Source organism: Anolis carolinensis, unplaced genomic scaffold (assembly GCF_035594765.1).
Source record: "Anolis carolinensis isolate JA03-04 unplaced genomic scaffold, rAnoCar3.1.pri scaffold_7, whole genome shotgun sequence".
NCBI lineage: Eukaryota > Metazoa > Chordata > Lepidosauria > Squamata > Dactyloidae > Anolis > Anolis carolinensis.
Window position 1 is genome coordinate 23,642,176 of NW_026943818.1, and position 23,962 is coordinate 23,666,137.

The following is a 23,962-nucleotide window of genomic DNA, read 5'->3' on the forward strand; positions in this document are numbered from 1 at the left end:
GTGATATTTTGGTGCTAAATTCATAAATACAGTAATTACTACATAGCATTACTGCATATTGAACTACTTTTTTCTGTCCAATTTGTTGTATAACATGATGTTTTGGTGCTTAATTTGTAAAATCATAACCCAATTTGATGTTTAATAGGCTTTTCCTTAATCCCTCCTTATTATCCAACATATTCGCTTATCCAACATTCTGCCGGCCCATTTATGTTGGATAAGTGAGACTCTACTGTATATGTATTATTTTCCTTTATTTATTATTATTATTATTACATGTATTATTTTACTCTATTATTATTAAAAGGATACATAAGCACATTTACATTGAAGAAGATGAGAATCATGATTTGATCAGAGTTGGACAGTCTTATCTTAAATGTGAGCTTTATGTAAATATTCAAAAACATTTAACCTACTGATGCCTCAATTAATGTAATTTTATTGGTATCTATTTTTATTTCTGAAATTTCTCACCCTCGGCTTATACTGGAGTCAATGTTTTCCCAGTTTTTTGTGGTAAAGTTAGGTGCCTCGGCTTATATTCGGGTCGGCTTATATCTGAGTATATACGGTATGTTATTCAGTTCTCTTATCTGTCACATTTCTTTTCTGTCTTTCCTTGGATGATCTCTATCTAGTGTACAGGGTTCCCCTCCTTTCTATTTTATCTTTCCAACAACTCTGTGAAGTGAGTCAGTGAAAGCAAGACAGAAAAGTTTGCTTGAGGTCATCCGGTGCTTAAATGTCTTCTTTTTCTTCTCTTCTTTTTCCTTGCCTATTGTTGGTCATTAGCAGCTGGCTTTCCAGGTGAGAGATGTTCTTGCACACCTTCGCAAATGAAGGCTGCTCTTGTGTGTTGTGTATTACTTTTATGTGTTCCAGGTTAATGACCCACAAAGTACATCCTCCAGACTCCTTCCACCCCTATCTCTGATGCAAGGTTTTTCTCTCTCCCATCCAAAAGAGGCGAGGAAATGTTGCCTCCTTGGCCCGGCTGTCGTCATTAGGGTGATATTGCTCGTTTCCTTTGAGCTAACTCTAATGAAGTGTGACAGGAGTTCAGATGTTGGCTGTTGGTAGAAGCTGGATTTTGAAAAAAAAAACAAAACCTAGCGTGCTGTGTATATGTGTGTGCATCAGAGTAAAGATAGGATTGAAACTTGACCTAGTAACTGTGAGAATTTTGTATGGGAAAACTCCCAATAATTCAGCACAGCATCCAAAAATAAAAAGCAGGATATTTATGTCACTTCACGCCTGCTTGCTGTGAGCTGAATGCTCAACCATAAGTATCCTTGTGTTGTTGAAGGCTTTCATGGCCCAGAATCACAGGGTTGTTGTGTGTTTTCCGGGCTGTATGGCCGTGTTCCAGAAGTATTCTCTCCTGACGTTTCTCCCACATCTATGGCAGGCATCTTCAAAGGTTGTGAGGTATAACCTCTGCCATAGATGTGGGCGAAACGTCAGGAGGAAATACTTCTGGAACATGGCCATACAGCCCTGTGATTCTGGCCATGAAAGTCTTCAACAACACAACGATACTTATGGTTGAGCATTCAGCTCACAGCAAGCAGAGCGTGCAGTGACACGTGGCTGTAAAGAATTTAGAGCTTAGGAGGCAAAGATCCAGAGATCAATCTTTATAATTACAAAAGGTTTATTTACAAAACTGCATTTCTTAATAGTAAAGAACTGGGTCCAGCTACTCTAATGCCATCTCTCTAGGGTTCAAAAGAGAGGGAAAAAATCTTCAAGCACACATTTCAAAATCCAAAACTGTCTCCATGGGGACACCTTTGTTTTCTGAGGGCTCAATTTACATAAACTTCATTCCATGCACATCATTAAGAATATTGTGTGTAAAATTACCTTCAATCTAGGGGTATAAGGTGTTAGGATTTTTTGGGTGTTAGGAGAAACTACCAAAAAATACAACAGAGCATCCAAAATGCAAACAGGATACTGAACATTGAGCATTCAGCTCACAGCAAGCAGAACGTGAAGTGACATGTGGCTGTAAAGAATTTAGAGCTTAGGAGACAACGATCCAGAGTTCAGTCTTTATAATTACAAAAGACTTATTTACAAAATGAATAACTACATTTCTTAATAGTAAAGAACTGGGTCCAAGCTACTCTAACGCAATCTCTCTAGGGTTCAAAGGAGAGGGGGGAAAAAAATCTCCAAGCACTCATTTCTTCTGACACACAACGAGTGAGATCTCAAAACACACACAACACACACCAAGATGCAAAAGTAGAAGACAGAAGTAAAGGCTTGTAGTAGAAAGGTATCCATTCTACACAACCAATCAGAATGAGAGAAAAAACAGAGAGGAGAGAAGAAATAAAATCATAGAATCCTAGAGTTGGAAGACACCTCATGGGCCATCCAGTCCAACCCCCTGCCAAGAAGCAGGAAATCGCATTCAAGGCACTCCCGATAGATGGCCATCCAGCTTCTGATTGAATCATAGAATCCTAGAGTTGGAAGAGACCTCATGGGCCATCCAACCCATCATAGACACGTCCCAACTGTCATACAGGAGACACGGGGAAAGGGAAACCCTCAGCCTAATCTAAACTAACTTGTTCCTCATTGAGGACTTGAGACTTGGGCAGTGTGGGGTTGAACCCCTACATTTACTAGCAAATTCATTTGTAAAATTCAATAAATCAAGATTTTTACTGGACCTTACTTTCTCGTTTCCAGCATTGCCTGGCATACAACTGACTTTCTCAGCTAGAGATCTTTGCATCTAGAATTGGTGCCCCCCTCCCGCTGCAACTTGCCCGCTGCCGGTTGTTATCTAGCCATGACGAGGCCTCCTAGTTTTCCAGGCCATCAGGCTTTGACAGCACAAAAATCCCTTCCTCATCATTGTGTGTTGCATACCAAGCTGTCTCCCACACCAGTCTGCTCATTTTTCGGGAAAGGGTGAAGCAGAACATGTTTAACTGGTCCCTTGATCAAAGGAAATCTGAAATGTCAGACAAATGCTCCCTTGCCCCTCTTCCCTACTCTGCTCCATACCTTAAAAGAAAAAGGGGGGAAAACAGAGTGCCAGCTGGGACTTATTAAGTTAAATCCAGATTTCTCATCTTGTTGACCAGCTGCCTCCAGGGCCTGGCGTGTTGAGGAGCTGTCAGGTTTGTCAGTAAAAGACTTAACTTTAACTTACGCCTCATCTAATATTAGTCATCGTTCTGTGGGTGGGTAGATGGGTGCAGGCTGGTAGGGACGCTTGCTTGCGCCTCCCCTTTCGTTTTATTCCTTCCAAACTCTTTTAGAGTACTTGGCAGACAACAAAGTCTAGTAGTGTTCTGGGATCAAGGCTTGTAAATAATAGCAAAGCATAACAAAGTGGGGATGTCTGTGCAGGTTTACATGGGCTGGCATGGAATAATAATAATAATAATAATAATAATAATAATAATAATAATAATAATAATAATAATCAGAAATTCCTCAAAGCACAGCAGACAAAAAACCAGTACAAGAAAACCGCACTACAAACTAGAGCTGACAGCTGGCACAACAAAACATTGCATGGAAAGTTCCTTGACAAAATTGAAGGAAAAGCTGATAAGGAGAAGACCTGGCTCACGAATGGGACCCTGAAGAAGGAGACAGAAGGCCTGATCCTTGCAGCCCAGGAGCAAGACATCAGGACAAAGGCCATTCAGGCCAAGATCGAAAAATCAGCTGATGACCCAAAATGCAGACTGTGCAAGGAAGCTGACAAAACCATGGATCATATCCTCAGGTGCTGTAAGAAAATCACCCAGATGGACTACAAACAGAGGCACAACTATGAGGCCCAAATGATTCATTTGAACTTATGCCTCAAGTACCACCTCCCAGCAGCAAAGAACTGGTGGGATCACAAACCTGCAAAAGTATTGGAAAATGAGCACGCAAAGATACTGTGGGACTTCCGAATCCAGACTGACAAAGTTCTGGAACACAACACACCAGACATCACAGTTGTGGAAAAGAAAAAGGTTTGGATCATTGATGTTGCCATCCCAAGTGACAGTCGCATTGACGAAAAACAACAGGAAAAACTCAGCCGCTCTCAGGACCTCAAGATTGAACTTCAAAGACTCTGGCAGAAACCAGTGCAGGTGGTCCCGGTGGTGATGGGCACACCGGGTGCTGTGCCGAAAGATCTCAGCCGGCATTTGGAAACAATAGACATTGAAAAAATTACGATCTGCCAACCGCAAAAGGCCACCCGGCTGGGATCTGAACGCATCATCTGAAAATACATCACACAGTCCTAGACACCTGGGAAGTATTCGACTTGTGATTTTGTAAAACGAAATCCAGCATATCTATCTTGTTTGCTGTGTCATAATAAAATAATAATAATAATAATAATAATAATAATAATAATAATAATAATAATAATAATAATAGTCCTAGACACTTGGGAAGTGTCCGATGTGTGATCCAATACAACAGCCAGCAGAGTGTCTGCTGTGGACTCATCTTGTTGTGTTTCAAATAATAATAATAATAATAATAATAATAATAATAATAATAATAATAATAATAAAAACTTTATTTCTAGACCTCCCTCTCTCCCCAGAGAGACTCAGGGCGGTTAACATACATATAAATGGCAAACATTCAATGCCACAATTTCTTCATTAATATCAAAAGTATAAAATGACAATAACATACATGTTATAATGAAAATTCCACATTAGAACAAAACAATAAATTTAAACATGACAGTCAGTAAAAACATTATTGCACAGAGCGAGCGTATACTTGGACCAATTTAAGCGACCAAGTTGCAGTCATAGACCTTGGAGGGGTCTACGGACAACGCCGGCTCTTTGGCTAAGAATTGGAGATGAGCACCAACCCCCGAGTCGGACACAACTGGACTTAATGTCAGGGGAAAACCTTTACCTAACCTAACCTTAAATAATATTGACCATTGGGAGTGGGAGTCGTTCTGGGAGTGGTTCTTGTTCCTATGTGTGATCCTGTTTCTGTTTTTAGGGTTGCTGCCAAACGATGTGATAGGTGATGGTGACATTCCCTCAAGATCCGGGGATGCTTTGTTCCTTTTCCTGCCTGGTTTCTAGGTCCGGTTCAAAGTGCTAGTTTTCACCATTCAGATAGATTTTGAAGACTGTATTTGTTCAGGCTTTTGTGTGGGTGGTACTCCAGATAGTTTATCACTGCAGTTACCTTGCATTTAAATAATGTGCTTTGAAAGCTATTTACAGTGGTTAGTTTTGGCCTTACTGAAAATACTTGCCAGTTTTCCATGTGTAAGTTCAGTTTATTGTGTATTTCAGAAATATAAAGTAAACTTTATATTAATACTAGCTTGGGTACCCAGCGTTGTCCAGGTTATTTGAAAAAGGCAATGTTTTAATTGTACAAAATGCATAAGGTTGTGGATTAACTACAACTGACATCATGCCAGGTTAACCCCAAGAAACTCCATCAGTACAGTAGAGTCTCACTTATCCAACATAAACGGGCCAGCAGAACCTTGGATAAGCGAATATTTTGGATAATAAGGAGAGATTCAGGAAAAGCCTTTTAAACATCAAATTAGGTTATGATTTTACAAATTAAGCACCAAAACATCATGTTATACAACAAATTTGACAGAAAAAGTAGTTCAATACGCAGTAATGTTATGTTGTAATTACTGTATTTACGAATTTAGCACCAAAGCATCACGATATATTGAAAACATTGACAACAGAAATGCATTGGATAATCCAGAACCTTGGATAAGCGAGTCTTGGATAAGTGAGACTCTACTGTACTTAGTTTGTGATGTTGGACAGGTTTGCTCTGGATGCAACATTGGTGGGGTTCAGTGTGCTCTCTGGCTGTAGGGTGAACTACAACTCCCACTATGGTGAGTCAGTGCCCTTAAACCCTTCCAATAGGTTGAGTTAGTCATGGGGGTTCTGTATGCCAAGTTTGGTCCAGGTCCATCATTGGTGATGGTTGCTGTTTTTCTGGTTGTTGGCGAACTACAACTCCCAGAAAGGAAGGTCAGTTCCCCCCAAACCCCTCCAGTAATCAAATTTCGGCATATCGGGGATGTGTGCCACGTTTGGTCCAGATCATTGGTGTTTGGATTCTCAGTGCTCTCTGGATGTAGGTGAACTACAACTCACCCAAATCAAGGTTAATTTTCCCCAAAGACCTCCAGTATTTTTTGCTGGTCATGAGGACTTTAGTGTGCCAAGTTTGGTCCAATTCCATCTTTGGTGGAGTTCAGAGTGCTCATTGATTGCAGGTGAACTATACATCCCAGTATGTACAGCTCCAAAATGTCCAGGCCAATTCCCCTCAAAACCCACCAGTATTCAAATTTGGGCATATCGGGTATGCATGCCAAGTTTGGTCCCGATCCATTATTGTTTGGGTTCATAGTGCGCTCTGGATGTAGGTGAACTACAATTGCTGACTAGTACCTCTGTTTGCTGTGTGCCATAGAAAAGAATAGGAAAGGGTTAAGGGAGAGGCAGAGGGTGGGATCATACAAATCTCACACCAATGGAGAGAGTCAGAAACACTGGGATGCCTGTGGTAGAGGAAAGACATAAAATCTCAGAATGAAATTGTCTCCAGATGAAAGCCTTCACTTGGGTGGTGAGGACATTGGCAGTGTTCTTGGACATTATATTCGGGTTGGCTTATACTCGAGTATATACGGTAATTGGAGGGAGGGCCATTGGTGTCTCCTGGGTAGTGGGAGCTATCTATATATATAAAAGGATAAAAATTTTTGGCCTAGGACAAAACAACAAAACTACACATCCCAGAAACACTAAACTTGGCAGCACGGCCCCTCATCCATGCCTCTACGTTCATACAACAAAAAGAAAAGAAAAATAAAGTCCTAATTAGAGGGAGAGGAATAATAGTTTTTATCCCATTGCTGCCAGTTTGAAGGCTAAGCTCCGCCCACTTGGTCTCCTAGCAACCCACCCAGCCCAGGGGCCAGGCAGACTTAGGCCTCACTTAGGCCTCTTCCACACTGCCTATAAAATAAAGATTATCAGATTTTAACTGGATTATATGGCAGTGTAAACTCAAGGCCCTTCCACACAGCTATCTAACCCATTTATAATGGACTTAATGTAAGGTAAAACCTTTACCCTTTACCTTAACTACCACCAATTCCTCAGTACTTTATTTCCCATACCACCATACTTCATCACAGCAACGCGTGGCTTGGCACAGCTAGTAGCTATATATGTATATAGAAAATATACATATTTTCACTATTACTATGTGTATAGATGTATGTTGCTTTACATTGCGTAGTTTTATAGTGCTTAATATTGAAGGGAATGTTCTCGCCCTGTCTTCGCTTTGAAGGGTACAGCTGGGTGGAGCATTCTCAAGGGAAATCGTGAGTTCCCTCCCTCCTGTCAGTCAAGAGGCCTGGTCAAAAATAACAGATGGTGATGCACGGAAAGACGTCTAAGCCGTGGGGGCTCCACCCTTTTCCCTCTGGCCTTGGGGGGAGGGAGGCAGCAATAACCAGCCCCATTGCAAAGAAGAGAGAGGGTGGCTCTGCTTCTTAGCTCCTGGAGAAACATCATTATCGGCTTGACATCTAATATTTGTTTCTCCTCCCACCTCCTGTTCCCTAACAAGGGTGCTGTGAGCTCAGGGAGTATAATGTAATAGGCAGGTCATTAAAGGCAACTTGGCTCGGCTCGTTGCAGGGCAGCTTCATTAGGCATGTGAGGCTCTTTCTGTGGTTCAACCAGGTCGCTGTGTTTTGAAATAATAAATCCCCCCCATAAGAATGGATTCTATTGTGACTGTGAGGTGGGCATGCCGTGTGAGTGAATCCAGGCCTCGCCATGGTTAGCTAGCCATGAAGTTCTTCTTTAGAGGGCGATTCAAAGCCATTGAAATCCACAAGCATGTGGACAATGTCAACAGAAAGGAGGAAACCATGAAAATGAACAAAATCTACGAGGGTTGAAGGAAAAGTAATGCGCAGGGTTCCATACTTCGCATTTTAACAACACAACCGTTCAATGCTAAGGCTTCCCCGTCTGCGCAGGGTTCCATACTTCGCACTTTAACAACACAACCGTTCAATGCTAAGGCTTCCCTCCAAATGGAACTGTAGAGGAGAGTCTACTGAACAAGCCAGAACCTGCCGCAGACCAGGACTGCCATCTGTTGAGGAGTTACGAAGGTGGAGGCATTACTTTTCATTCAACCCTCATAGCTAGGTAAAAGGTAAAGGTTTTCCCTTGACATTAAGTCTAGTCATGTCTGACTCTTGGAGTTGGTGCTCATTTCTATTTCTAAGCTGAAGAGCCAGCATTGTCCGTAGACACCTCCAAGGTCATGTGGCCATAGACATGACTGCATAGAGCGCTTTACTGTCTCACTGGAGCAGTACCTATTGATCTACTCACACTCTGGGGGTTGGTGCTCATCTCCATTTCTAAGCCAAAGAGCCGGCGTTGTCCGTAGACACCTCCAAGGCCATGTGGCCATTGGCATGACTGCATGGAGCGCTTTTCTGTCCCGCCAGAGCAGTACCTATTGATCTACTCACACTCTGGGGGTTGGTGCTCATCTCCATTTCTTAGCCAAAGAGCCGGCATTGTCCGTAGACACCTCCAAGGCCATGTGGCCATAGGCATTACTGCATAGAGTGCTTTACTGTCTCACCAGAGCAGTACCTATTGATCTATTCACACTCTGGGGGTTGGTGCTCATCTCCATTTCTAAGCCGAAGAGCTGGCATTGTCCGTAGACACCTCCAAGGCCATGTGGCTACAGGCACGACTGTATGGAGCACTGTTACTTTCCTGCCAGAGTAGTACCTACTACTACTACTACTACTATTACTATTACTACTAAGTTTCTTAATATTATTACTTATTTATTATTATTTATTACTATTACTACTATTACTATTACTACTAGAGAGTAAATCTACTCACATTTGCATGTTTTTGAACTGCTACGTTGGCAGAAGCTGGGGCTAACAGCGGGCGCTCACTCCGCTCCCTGGATTTGAACCTGTGACTTTTCGGTCTGCCAGTTCAGCAGCTCAGAGCTTTAACACGCTGCACAACCGGGGCCCCTAAAAATCTAGCTACCAGTATTAAAATAACTCTAAAATTAGGACAGTTAAATAAAGAACAACACTCTGAAAGAAACAAGAAACAGTCAGGGCCAGCTGAAACCTCCCAATAAAGGATTCCGCCAGGCAGGAAGCAGGCAGGCTTTGAAGCTTTTAACTTGTTTTATTCTGTGTTTTTTATTGCTTGTTTTATACTGTTGATGACTGGGTTTGGCCCCATGTAAGCTGCCCCGAGTCCCTTCGGGGAGATGGGGCGGAGTATAAGAATAAAATTATTATTATTATTATTATTGACACAACGACGTTGTATGACACAGCAAACAAGATAGACATGCTGGATTTCGTTTCACAAAACCACAAGTCGAACACTTCCCAAGTGTTTAGGACTGTGTGATGTATTCTCGGATGATGCGTGCAGATCCCAGCAGGGTGGCCTTTTGCAGTTGGCAGATCGTAATTTTGTCAATGTCTATTGTTTCCAAATGCCGGCTGAGATCTTTTGGCACGGCACCCAGTGTGCCCATCACCACCGGGACCACCTGCACTGGTTTCTGCCAGAGTCTTTGAAGTTCAATCTTGAGGTCCTGATAGCGGCTGAGTTTTTCCTGTTGTTTTTCGTCAATGCGGCTGTCACCTGGGATGGCGACATCAATGATCCAAACCTTGTTCTTTTCCACAACTGTGATGTCTGGTGTGTTGTGTTCCAGAACTTTGTCAGTCTGGATTCGGAAGTCCCACAGTATCTTTGCGTGTTCATTTTCCAGGATCTTTGCTGGTTTGTGATCCCACCAGTTCTATTATTATTAAGCTGAAAGGCCATTCAGTGCTAATCAAGGTGGCTAATTGCAATATTCACAGATATGAGTTTCTCCCACCCTGGACATTATTCCACAAGTATATAAATCCCTCTTGCCTAGTTTCCAACAGACCTCACAACCTGAGGATGCCGGCCGTAGATGTGGGTGAAATGTCAGGAGAGAATGCTTCTGGAGCAAGTCCAGACAGCCCGGAAAACTCACAGCAACCCAAAACACTGAAAAGTTTCCTTGAGACAGGTTAAGGAAAGGCCATTTTTGGCCTTCAGCATAGCTGCTTTATCAAGACAATATTTCCCCGCTATCGGAAATCCGTTGTAGCTCTTGTGTTACATTGGGAAAAGATAAGGTTTCCAATAATTTCTTCTCCTGTTTGTTATTAACCCTCCTGCACTGGGTTAAAAGCACTTTACCAATCTGGTCTTAGGGTCAGGTAGGCTCCAATTAAGTTGCGGTTTAAAACAGACACACGAATACAGGCACATACGTGCTTGACAAATTTGTGCTAAAAATCACAAAACCATGTCTAGGATTATAGTTGATTGGCAAAGGGCACAGTTGTAGAGGAATGGCATCCGGGGTATGTAATTCCTTCCCTAAATGTCAATTACTTGATCCTTTCCTGTCCAAGTGGCTCAAAAACATGTGAAGTTTTAAACACCAACAACAACAACAAGAATGGTAGTGATATTAATAGCAATCATAATGATTTGAATAATATTACTTAATGATTAATATTAAATACTAACTTTAAAATGTACCTGTTTCTGACTTATATACAAGTTAAACTTAAGAACAAATGCTTCAAATTAAAATATACACCATACTGCTTGGTGTTGGGAATGATTTTTGTGATACTATTTCAGCACTCACTTCTTATTTCAAATATGCAGGATGGTTTATGTCCTTAATCTTTTTTCAATGTGTCTGTTTGTCTCTTCTGATATGTTTCCAGAGAGAGGTTCCCACTAGTCCTGTTAATTTACCATATATACTCAAGTATAAGTCGACTCGAATATAACCCAATTTTACCATAAAAACTGGGAAAACATTGACTCTAGTATAAGCCGAGAGCGGTAAATTTCAGAAATAAAAATAGATACAGTAGAGTCTCACTTATCCAAGACTCGCTTATCCAAGCTTCTGGATTATCCAAGACATTTTTGTAGTCAATGTTTTCAATATATCATGATATTTTGGTGCTAAATTCGTAAATACAGTAATAACAACATAACATTACTGCATATTGTACTACTTTTTCTGTCAAATTTGTTGTATACATAGCATTACTGTGAACTGAACTACTTTTTATGTCAAATTTGTTGTATAACATGATGTTTTGGTGCTTAATTTGTAAAATCATAACCTAATTTGATGTTTAATAGGCTTTTCCTTAATCCCTCCTTATTATCCAAGATATTCGCTTATCCAACGTTCTGCCGGCCCATTTAGCTTGGATAAGTGAGAGTCTACTGTATTAATAAAATTACATGAATTGAGGCATCAGTAGGTTAAATGTTTTTGATTACTGTAATTTAAGATAAAACTGTCCGACTCTGATTAAATCATTATTCTCCTCTTCTTCAATGTAAATGTGCTTATGTATCCTTTTGATAATAATAGAGTAAAATAATAAATATAATAATACTAATAAATACAGTAAAGTAATACATGTAATAATAAATAGAGTAAAATAATAAATGTAACAATAAGCTTATCAGAGTGAAATAATAAATGTATTAATAATAATAAAAATGGAGTAAAATAAATGTAATACAGTAGAGTCTCACTTATCCAGGCTTCACTTATCCAAGGTTCTGTATTATCCAAGGCAGTCTGCCTTTTAGTAGTCATTGTTTTTGTAGTAAATGTTTTGGTGCTAAATTCGTAAATACAGTAATTACTATGTAACATTACTGTGTATTGAACTGCCTTTTCTGTCAATTTCTTGTAAAACATGATGTTTTGGGGCTTAATTTGTAAAATCATAATGTAATTTTATGTTTAATAGGCTTTTTTCTTAATCCCTCCTTATTATCCAAGATTTTCGCTTATCCAAGGTTCTGCCGGCCCGTTTATCTTGGATAAGTGAGACTCTACTATAGCAAAAATAATAATAGAGTAAAATTATAATTGTAATAATAATAATAATAATAATAATAATAATAGAGTAAAATAATAAATGTAATAATACCAATAATAAACAGAGAAAAATAATAAATGTGCCATAAATACTCTAGTATAAGCTCTGTCGCATCTCAGGATAGCTTCACCTTGCTGTGTACACCAAACTGCACACAGGTTGAAGTCTTTTTAGTTTATTAGAAAACTAGCTTTGCCCGTCCACGCGTTGCTGTGGCTTATGGGAATCCTTTGTTGGCCAGGTGGAATAGCAGTGAATAGCCTTGCAGCCTCAAAGCCTGGCCGTTTTCTGGGGTAGCTGGAGCTTTTTGTTGTATGAATGTAGAGGCATGGATGAGGGGTTGTGCTGCCAAGTTTAGTGTTTCTGAGATGTGTAGTTTTGTTGTTTTGTCCTAGGCCGAAATTTCATTACCTTTTTATATATATAGATAAAAGATAAAAAGTTCTTTAAAAACAAGAGTAAAGTTCCAAAAGATCGTTACAAAATAAAGCCTTAGAGCATAATTCAAGTAATCACTGGAAATAAACAAAGTCTCATTAGAGCATGACAAAGTCCCAAGAACACGAACACAAGAGCTGCAAGATAATCCAGTAAAACAAGAGCTTGCTTCTTGGTTGAACGAAAAGTTGCTTTGACAAAGGTTTGTCTCCAAACACATTGCTTTAATACCCTTTGCAAAGCATGAAAGCATTTCCCTGGCCTCTAACCTCCCTCTTGTTTGCAATCCTCACACTCCTCTGAACCCTGAATTCCAAATGGTCAGCTCGATCTAGGGAACCTGTCTCGTCAAGGTCAGCTTGCTTGTTAGTTTAGGAGGAGAACTGTCCTCCTTTTCCAAGTCAATTTGCACCTGGCTAGTTTCAGTATCAACAACATCATTCCTTGCTGTGGGAAAATGAACTTGTGCTCTCTGTTCCTCATCTTCTACAACAGGGACATTTTGAACCCGATTTTGAACCTGAATCCCATCATCCTCATCAAAGTCAATCTGAGGTTCCAGCTGAGTCACAACAAGCTGACCTGAATATAAGCCATTGAGTAAACACAGATGTCTATTCTAAACAATGTAATGAACTATACAACACAATAAGTAGTACACAATATGTATATTAGAGCATCATATACATATAATATTCACAGAAAAAATACTCAGTTCTAAGGTATATAACTCAAAAGTATCTAACTCAGTATTATAAATCAAACAAAATGATATCTCTGCAGTCCTAAAAGGATTGGATTGGCTTAAAGGCAAACCGATTCAGAGTCTCTCCAGTTCTGGAGAGATTCCTTAGGACTCCACAGGTTTTGGATCAATAGTAAAGCCAAGTAGACAGAGTCAGTGCTGATGTAGCTCCTGAGTAGGTGTTAATAAATCCGTTCACACCGTTTACATGCCGTTTACAACTGGTTCCCGGGTTTTATCCCAGTTTTGGTAACCCTTCTTCTGGTAAGCGGCAAATGCTTTATTATTTCTTTATTATTTCTTTATTGACCTATTATAGCACACAAAAGATCTAAAAATTTAAAAGATATTCTCATTCATTCTGATTTCAAAATATCTAATTTAGAACCCAGGAATATTATCACAGGGAATTTTAAGTGTGGACATTGTGACGTTTGTGGGCTCACGTCCAATATTAAGCAATTTCAACATCCATCATTGCTCATCAAGATCAGTTTGGAAAACTACATGACTTGTTCATCAGAAAACGTAATCTATGTAATTAGACCCCCTGCCCAGTTCTCTTTGGGCATTGTGGAGTAGGGATCCATTTCCTTCTTCATTTTTGGATTTGGATCTATCAGGAAGCAGCCAGAATGTGTATCGTACCCTCAAAGGATATTTGTGTGTGTCACATTATTTTCCTTTTCTCTTGCAACTACTTTGCATGAGAACTTACTTTGCATGAGAACTACAAGCCAGGATTGCAGAGAGTTCGGGCTGTGTCTTCTACCGTGTTTTCCCGAAAATAAGACAGTGTCTTATATTAATTTTTGCTCCCAAAAATGTGCTAGGTCTTATTTTCAGGGGATGTCTTATTTTTCCATGAAGAAGAATTCACTTTTATTGTTGAACAAAAAAATGGACATTTATTATATACTGTCCAGTATCATCACAAACCAGCATAACCAGACAAACTGTGAATCCTATCAAGAATTTCTTCTTATTACCATTATTTTCATGTACAGCAATCTATGGTACGTACATTTACCGATCCTGCATGCTCTGGTGTTCTGTTTGGTGGGCATAATTCCAAACAAAAACTTTGCTAGGTCTTACTTTTGGGGGAGACCTTATATTTAGCAATTCAGCAAAATCTCTACTAGGTCCCATTTTCTGGGGATGTCTTATTTTTGGAGAAACAGGGTATGATGCATGCACTTGCATGTATTTAAAGAGGGAAAGACATTCATAGAGGTAGGGACATCACCCCTTCTCATCTGAAAAGAATTAGGAGTCTTGGTGATATGTAAGGAATGACCCTAAGTTTTTTTTTCAAGCATTTTATAGGATGAGATTGTTGGTCGCAACCTCAATCTGTAGCTCTACGAAGGACACACTGATGCCCCAAAGCTGTTTAAAGCTGAGAGCACCAGAAAATAATATTTGCTGCCTTGTGGGCGGGTGTCATTTCCAGCTCTTTCTGCCTCGGTTGCCACTTATGGATGAGAAACACTTGCCGATCGGAGGCTTGTAGACCTGTGTGCAACTACCAGGAACCCATCAGCCAGAAGTTTGTCCTCCCTCCCCCTCGACTCCAGTCTGGCTGCTGATAAACTGTGTGTGATTCGGTGAAGTTGATACTGGAAGCATTAAGGCAGGTTCATTTCTCTAGTAAAAGCATTTTGTAGATGGTGCACAAGAGATAACATTGAAATATAACTTGCGTATGGAAATCTCGACTTCTCTGTGTCCGATAGACTCATTTAACCTTTGAAGGCCTCTGGCTCGATGGCCCTCCGAGGGAGAGGGAGAGAGAGACGCTGCATGGAAAATGTGCTAAATATAGTGCTCATTTGTTGTTGAATAATAAGTTCAGAGGGTTGGATGCAAAGAGTTTCCAGTTCCACGTAGGCAGCAAACTCAGTGGGAGGCATATACTGTAAATAAAATGTTTGCAGCTGGCTATTCCTGCGCAGCATCTTTCTTGTTTGTTAGAATGATTAAATGCATGGGATTGATTGAGAGAAACATTTTTAAAATTGCAGTAAAAGGTAAAGGTTTACCATGACATAAAGTCCAGTCGTGTCCAACTCTGGGGGTTGGTGCTCATATCTGTTTCTAAGCTGAAGAGCCGGTGTTGTCCGTAGACACCTCTAAGATCATGTGGCCACAGGCATGACTGCATGGAGCACTGTTACCATCCCTCCGTAGCAGTACCTATTGATCTACTCACACTCTGGGGGTTGGTGCTCATCTCCATTTCTAAGCCGAAGAGCCGGCGTGTCCGTAGACACCTCCAAGGCCATGTGGCCATTGGCATGACTGCATGGAGCGCTTTTCTGTCCCGCCAGAGCAGTACCTATTGATCTACTCACACTCTGGGGGTTGGTGCTCATCTCCATTTCTAAGTCGAAGAGCCGGCGTTGTCCGTAGACACCTCCAAGGTCATGTGGCCATTGGCATGACTGCATGGAGCGCTTTTCTGTCCCGCCGGAGCAGTACCTATTGATCTACTCACACTCTGGGGGTTGGTGCTCATCTCCATTTCTAAGCCAAAGAGCCGGCGTTGTCCGTAGACACCTCCAAGGCCATGTGGCCATTGGCATGACTGCATGGAGCGCTTTTCTGTCCTGCCAGAGCAGTACCTATTGATCTACTCACACTTTGGGGGTTGGTGCTCATCTCCATTTCTAAGCCGAAGAGCCGGCGTTGTCCGTAGACACCTCCAAGGTCATGTGGCCATTGGCATGACGGCATGGAGTGCCGTTACCTTCCCACCGGAGTGGTCTCTATTGATCTACTCACATTTGCATGTTTTTGAACTGCTAGGTTGGCAGAAGCTGGAGCTAACAACAGGTGCTCACTTTGCTCCCCGGATTTGAACCTGTGACCTGTGACAATGCGCTTTAGCACATTGTGCCACCGGGGACATATATTAAAAGAAGGTGCTGGATAGTATCATGGAGGTTGAATTCCTGTTGTTGATTTTTGAACTTTTTTGGTAAATTGCTTGCTGTCTTGAGTCTTATCACTCTTATCTATGTTGCTGTCCATCACTCCATTGAAGTCTCTCAAAATTATCAAATTGTCAAATTCTAAAATATGATCTTTTAACGTTTTCTCACAAATGTGGTTTTTGGGTCATTTGGGCCATATATAATGCAAACCAAAAGTCTTAAAATGTTGTATTTTTATTATTACCCATAGCATTCTGCCCTCTTGATCATTAAAGGCCAGTCCTGCCTCCAACTTCTTATTAACATAGAGGAGCACCCCTCTTTTCTTTTCTAGGGCAGATGAATAAAATTATTCTCCAATACGTTTTTGTTCCAGATGGGCTACATATCTTTGTGCTATATGGGTTTCTTGTCAAGCCACCACATCGTACTTTTCTTTTTTATTCTATTAAATATTTTACTTGGTTTATTGGGTGAATTCAGTCCATTAACATTATTAGAGTATGAGGAAGAACGGATCTGATTTTATGTTTGAAATGTATATTTTTAATTCATAATGTATTTTAATAGTTTTAACTGTTTTATGTGCTGTTTTATATTGGTTTGTATGGGCATCTAATTGTTGCCACTGTTGTAATCCGCCCTGAGTTTCTTCGGGTGAGAAGGGCGGGATATAAATGTGAGAAATAAATAAATTAGAGTAACATTTTAGTTCCCTAGCCATCTTCATTGTTTTTCTTTGAAGGCTTTGAAACAGTGGCTGGATAGCTATCTGTCGGGAATGCTTTCAATGCAATTTTCCTGCTTCTTGGCTCCGGGTTGGACTGGATGGCCCACGAGGTCTCTTCCAACTCTGTGATTCTAAAATACAGCTTAGCATAGAGTGAAAAGTGCCATTGGCTTGCCAGCTTTCTGTTGGTAAACCTACATTTCCCAATCTTAGGCCACTCTGATGTGTTATAAATGCCATGATCCCTGTTTGGCAGGCTCAAGCGACTTATAGTCTGACATGTCTCATGTGGGCCAGGTTGAGCAAGGCTGTCTTAGATATAATCTTTTTATTGAGGCCACTACACATCTTGGAGAGATCTTGTCCTTGAGCCACGTCATCACCAAAACTATTAGTAGTGCTCTTGGGAATTACCTAGGGACAGCAAAACAGCCCTGAGAGTCACATTTGGCTTGGAAGGTGGGTTTTTCTTTTGTAGAGCAGGGCTTCTTGAGGAATTCTGTGATATTTGGGTAAGTTTGTGTGGACAGGCATTCCCCTATCCTTCTGTAGAAGGCAGGACAGCATTAATCTGGCACTCAGGCTTTGTAGTACTGTATGACCGCCATCATTTACAGGGAATAAGTTCAAAGATCTAATGTGGATACCTGGAACTATGAAAAGTAACTCATCCTACAATATTGGGCTGGAAGCATACCCTAGAATCGTATTGGGAGGATTTGGAGAGGCTCAGAAACACTTCTGGAGGAGATAGTTTTTGGAGCATGGAGAGTGAACCATAAATATTGAATTTGTGGATAAGGGGGCAATACAAGGGTTGAATGAAAAGTAATGCCTCCAGCTTCGTAACTCCTCAACAGATGGCAGTCCTGGTATGTGGTAGGTCCTGGCTTGTTCAGTAGACTCTCTTCTACAGTTCCATTTGGCGGGAAGCCTTAGCATTTGTTGTGTTGTTAAAAGGCGAAGTATGGAACCCTGCGCAGACGGGGAAGCCTTAGCATTGAATGGTTGTGTTGTTAAAGTGCGAAGTATGGAACCCTGCGCAGACGGGGAAGCCTTAGCATTGAACGGTTGTGTTGTTAAAGAGCGAAGTATGGAACCCTGTGCAGACGGGGAACCCTTGCATTGAACGGTTGTGTTGTTAAAGTGCGAAGTATGGAACCCTGTGCAGACGGGGAAGCCTTGCATTGAACGGTTGTGTTGTTAAAGTGCGAAGTATGGAACCCTGTGCAGACGGGGAAGCCTTGCATTGAACAATTGTGTTGTTAAAGAGCGAAGTATGGAACCCTGTGCAGACGGGGAAGCCTTAGCATTAAATGGTTGTGTTGTTAAAGTGTGAAGTATGGAACCCTGTGCAGACGGTCTCTCAATGCGACTTAAGCAACGTGCAGTCACTGAATTCTTGACAGCAGAAGGTGTCACCCCAAAGGAGATTCACCAGAGAATGCAAACTGTTAATGGTGATTGTGTTGATGTGATTGTGCGTCTTTGGGCGAGTAAGTTTAAAAATGTTGAGGTGGGAACATCTGACTTGCGTGATAAGCAAAGAGTTGGACGTCCTGTGACAGCGACCACCGAGTTTCACAAGCAAAAGGTCGACAGATTGATTCAGGATGATCGTCGTATCACTCAGAGAGAAATTTTAAGCACAGTCAGCATTTCACAAGAACGTGTGGGTCACATTATTGCTTTGCTTGGCTATCGGATGTTGAGAGAACTGTGAGACGCCGGTTGCGGAAACAGAGTGTCGACTTCTTCCGTGATGGCTTCAGAAAACTTGTTCATCGTTGGCAGAAATGTATCCAATTGTCTGGTGATGATGTGGAAAAGTGAATAGTGGTACAGTAGAGTTTCACTTATCCAACATAAATGGGCCGGCAAAACATCGGATAAGTGAATATGTTGAATAATAAGGAGGGATCAAGGAAAAGTCTACTAAACATTAAATTAGGTTATGATTTTTACAAATGAAGCACCAAAACATCATGTTAGACAACAAATTTGACAGAAAAAGTAGTTCAGTACGCAGCAATGCTATGTAGTAATTACTGTATTTACGAATTTAGCACCAAAATATCACGATGTCCTGAAAACATTGACTGTAAACATGCGTTGGATAATCCAGAATGTTGGATAAGCGGATGTTGGATAAGTGAGACTCTACTGTAGTTAAAGAGCACATTTTAAGGATTGTTTTTGCGTTTGGTTTATTAAAATATTCCCATCCAAACCCAAACGAAGGTGGAGGCATTACTTTTCATTCAACCCTTATTTCATATAGCCTTGTTAGCCAGCATTTTTAATCCTTATTGCTTGGTCTCTGCCGGTGGGCCTATGCTTTATGCATGCTCATTTTTTAAAATCCAAAGCTTATACAAGTTTTGTCTGTCATCGCCCCATTGGCCTCAGTAGAATGGCATTAACCCAAATCCAGTTACTTTGTTTTATCTGCTTTGTGAATTGTCTCTAGGTTGCCTTGAGAATGGCTAGGCTTGTATTTGTTCGCCCTCCGGCTTCATGTATATTTCTTTCATCAGCAGATGATGCGTCAGAGACCCGTTTTGGTACCTTTAATTGTTCTTGTGTACAAGAGGGTTTGCGAAATGGACAGAGAACTGATATTTCCGATCCTGTTTTCTTTCGGGAGCGACAACCTGTACGAATCTGTAACCCTCTTCTCCAGCATATGATACAGGAGCAGCGTGACATTTAGTATTTTTTACATTCTTGGTGTCTCTTTAAAGCCAGCCAGATTCTGGAATTAAAAGAACGCTTTCTTCTCTTTAGCTGCTCTGAAACCTCTTCAAACTGGCATAAATCAGAAATATATTAAAAGAGCCAGAAAACAGAATATGGAACCTCTGAAAGGCTCATCGGGTATAATTTAATGCTTGCCGGCAAAGATGAATGGGCTATATACTTCTTTTCCCTCTATCCGGCTGAGTTTATATTGGAGAATCCAGAAGGGTTAGCCTTGATCTGGAGTTAAATCTAAATGTAGATATAAGTTGGAGACTTAAAATTCTATGGCTGAATGAGAAATACAGTAGAGTCTCACTTATCCAAGCCTCTCTTATCCAAGCTTCTGGATTATCCAAGCCATTTTTGTAGTCAATGTTTTCAATATATTGTGATATTTTGGTGTTAAATTCGTAAATACAGTAATTACAACATAACATTACTGTGTATTGAACTACTTTTTCTGCCAAATTTGTTGTCTAACATGATGGTTTGGTGCTCAATTTGTAAAATCATAATCTAACTTGATGTTTAATAGGCTTTTCCTTAATCCCTCCTTATTATCCAAGATATTCGCTTATCCAAGCTTCTGCCAGCCCGTTTAGCTTGGATAAGTGAGACTCTACTGTACCTTATTTCTGTCTGTACGGAGACCATTTCTTAATTATTGTACAGAGTCTCACTTATCCAACATAAACGGGCTGGCAGAATGTTGGATAAGCAAATATGTTGGATAATAAGGAGGCATTAAGGAAAAGCCTATTAAACATCAAATTAGGTTATGATTTTACAAATGAAGCACCAAAACATCATGTTAGACAACAAATTTGACAGAAAAAGTAGTTCAATACACAGTAATGCTATGTAGTAATTACTGTATTTACGAATTTAGCACCAAAATATCACAATGTATTGAAAACATTGACTACAAAAATGTGTTGGATAATCCAGAATGTTGGATAAGTGAGACTCTACTGTAATTACTGTATTTATTAATTTAGCACCAAAATATCACGATATATTGAAAACATTGAATACAAAAATGTGTTGGATAATCCAGAATGTTGGATAAGCGAGTGTTGGATAAGTGAGACTCTAATGTATTTCTGTGCCACTTTTCTCACCCCTGGGGGAACTCAAAGCGGTGTACAACAAAATAAATTGCAAACATTCGATGCCTCTCATCCATATAAAACAGTACATTGCATATATAAACAATAAACATCTAACTATAAATGAAGATCAATTAAAAAGTATACAAACCGTCAGACATACCATATATACTCGAGTATAAGCCGACCTGAATATAAGCCGAGGCACAAATAACAAATGTAATAATAAATGGAGTGAAATAATTAATGTAATAACAATAATAATATCAGAGTGAAATAAATAATAAATATAGCAGTAATAGATAGAATAAAATAATAAAGGTAATAATACCAGTAATAATAGAGAAAATAATAAATGTACCATATATACTTGAGTGTAAACCAACCGGAATATAAGCCAACCAGGACCCTCACCTGAGTATAAGCCGAGGTGGGCTTTTTCAGTCCTAATAAAGGGATGAAAAACTCGCTTATACTCGGGTGAGGGTCCTGGTTGGCTTATATAACCGTAAAAACATTAGACATTGCTGCTTGTGTCACCAAAATGCTGCGTTGCTAGGAAGGGTTGAGGGTTGGGGAAGGGTTGAGGATGAAAGTGGCAGAGTTTTGTGGAGGAGGAGTTGCCAAGCTCATTCATCGCTATGATAAGTGCCTAGATTTGAATGGCGACTATGTTGAGAAGTGGTATTTGGGTGTGGCTTTCAACTGCATATGGTAAATGTTTTCTCCTATACTTTTTGAGGACACAAGCGGCAGAGTTTTGTGGAGGAGGAGTTGCCAAGCTCATTCATCGCTATGATAAATGCCTAGATTTGAATGGCGACTCTGTTGAGAAGTGGTATTTGGGTGTGGCTTTCAACTGCATATGGTAAATGTTTTCTCCTATACTTTCTTCATTTTTAATTCCAAAACAAAATCTACTTTCTGGATAACCCTCGTACAAGGATTATGGATATGATGTCTGGCTTTAAAATAAGTGGAGATGTCCACAAAGATGCCCAATTGAGCTGGAGATGCCCATAGGAATCATTGAAGCTGGGTTGCCGTGAGTTTTGCAGGCTGTATGACCATATTCCAGAAGCATTCTCTCCTGACGTTTCACTCACATTTATGGCAGGCATCCTCAGAGGTTGTGAGATCTGTAGGAAACTAGGAAGAAGAAAAGCAGACTCATGTCCCATTTCTTACAGTTACAAAGTTGTAATATTGGAAACTAGCTGTGCCCGGCCACGCGTTGCTGTGGCATTGTCTGGTGGTGTTGGTGAGAAATTGTTGAGGTAGTGGTGGTATTGAATGTCTGTTGTATGGTTGTCTTTATGTTTAGTATGCACACTGAAGTGGATTATATGGCAGTGTGGAGTCAAGATAATCCAGTTCAAAGCAGATAATATAAGATTCTAAATGGGTTATATAGCTGTACTAGCTGTGCCCGGCCACGCGTTGCTGTGGCATTGTCTGGTGGTGTTGGTGAGAAATTGTTGAGGTAGTGGTGGTATTGAATGTCTGTTGAATGGTTGTCTTTATGTTTAGTATGCATTTGGTTGTTTGTGTACTGTGAAAGTGGTGAGGGTAGAGGGGGTCTATTTCCCTGTGTAGTATTGTATAGTATTTATAAGTTGTCCATGTGTTGGGAATGCTTGGATTGTGTCCTGCTGCATAGTAGAAAGGGTTGGGCTGGATAGCCCTTAGGGGTCTCTCCAAACTCTTGTGCCTGTCCCCTGGGCTGAGTAGGTTGCTAGGAGACCAAGTGGGTGGAACTTAGCCTTGTAACTGGCAGCAATTGGATAAAAACAGTTATTCCTCTTCCTCTAATTAGGACTTTATTTTTCTTTTCTTTTTGTTGTATCAACCTAGAGCCGTGGATGATGGGTTGTGTTGTCAAATTTCGAGGTTGGGGGGCCTGTAGTTTTGTTGTTTTGTCCGCTGCCCTGATGCCATCACTCTTTTATATATATAGATGGAAGGGCCTTGAGTCTACACTGCCATATAATCCAGTTAAAATCTGATAATCTGTGGAAGAGGCCTAAGTGAGGCCTAACTGTGCCTGTCCCCTGGGCTGAGTAAGTTGCTAGGAGACCAAGTGGGCGGAGCTTAGCCTTCAAACTGGCAGCAATTGGATAAAATCTATTATTCCTCTCCCTGTAATTAGGACTTTATTTTTCTTTTCTTTTTGTTGTATCAACCTAGAGCCATGAATGATGGGTTGTGTTGTCAAATTTCGAGGTTGGGGGGTCTGTAGTTTTGTTGTTTTGTCCGCTGCCCTGATGCCATCACTCTTTTATATATATAGACTAGCTGTGCCTGGCCACGCGTTGCTGTGGCTTTTTGGATTTGTTCGTTGGCCAGGTGGATTAGCAGTGAATAGCCTTGCAGCCGCAAAGTGTGACCATTTTCTTCCTATTGTAATCCTAGTTTGGTGAGCTGGAATACACTGAATAGTCTCGGTGTGGCAAGTGTGGCAAGTGTGCGTGCTGTTATTAGTCACCTCTCAGTTATCCGACATCGACCGCTCCTCACAGGGGCTGGTTAAATGAGAGCCAACTGTCATAGTATTAATACAAACTCTCAAGCAGCCAGAGATGACTCTGTAATGTTCTGACCATTTCTAATTTAAACTAAACAGCAAAACTGAGGCCCTGGGCAGAGTGGGTTGCTAGGAGACCAAGTAGGCAGAGCTTAGCCTTGTGTCAGCAGACCAAGTGGGCGGAGCTTAGCCTTCTAACTGGCAGCTATTGGATAAAAACAAATATTGCTCTCCCTCTAATTAGGACTTTATTTTTCTTTTCTTTTTGTTGTCTCAACCTAGAGGCGTGTGTGATAGGTTGTGTTGTCAAATTTCGAGGTTGGGGGGCCTGTAGTTTTGTTGTTTTGTCCGCTGCCCTGATGCCATCACTCTTTTATATATATAGATTGTCTTGAATAGAAAATAGTGGGTGTTTGGAAGGGGCAGAAGGATTGTATTGTGCTGTTTCTTTTTTTAATGTTTTAACCTGCTTTTACGTTTGAACCATGTGATTTAAATTTTGTCTCAACCCTCTTTGAGTCACGAAACAAAAAAGGTGACAATGTCACCTGCTCCTTCTTTTACATCCATGTCCATTAGTCGGATGGCACGGGAACGGCATGCGCTAGAGGGAAAGAGCTGGCACAGGTGGGGTGAGCGAGGGGTTGTGAAGTCAGGTT

The 23,962-nt window shown here is 40.7% G+C and overlaps 1 protein-coding gene and 1 long non-coding RNA gene across 29 annotated transcripts in view; both read left to right on the top strand.

Moving 5' to 3' along the window:
- Window positions 1-23,962, top strand: part of msi2 (musashi RNA binding protein 2) — a 604,855-nt gene that overhangs the window by 75,911 nt on the left and 504,982 nt on the right. The window lies entirely within an intron of this gene.
- LOC134293219 (uncharacterized) overlaps window positions 4,418-23,962 on the top strand; it is a 29,414-nt gene continuing 9,869 nt past the window's right edge. Inside the window, exon 1 of the long non-coding RNA XR_010000239.1 lies at window positions 4,418-23,002. This is a non-coding gene — a long non-coding RNA (uncharacterized LOC134293219). The remainder of the gene's footprint in view (window positions 23,003-23,962) is intronic.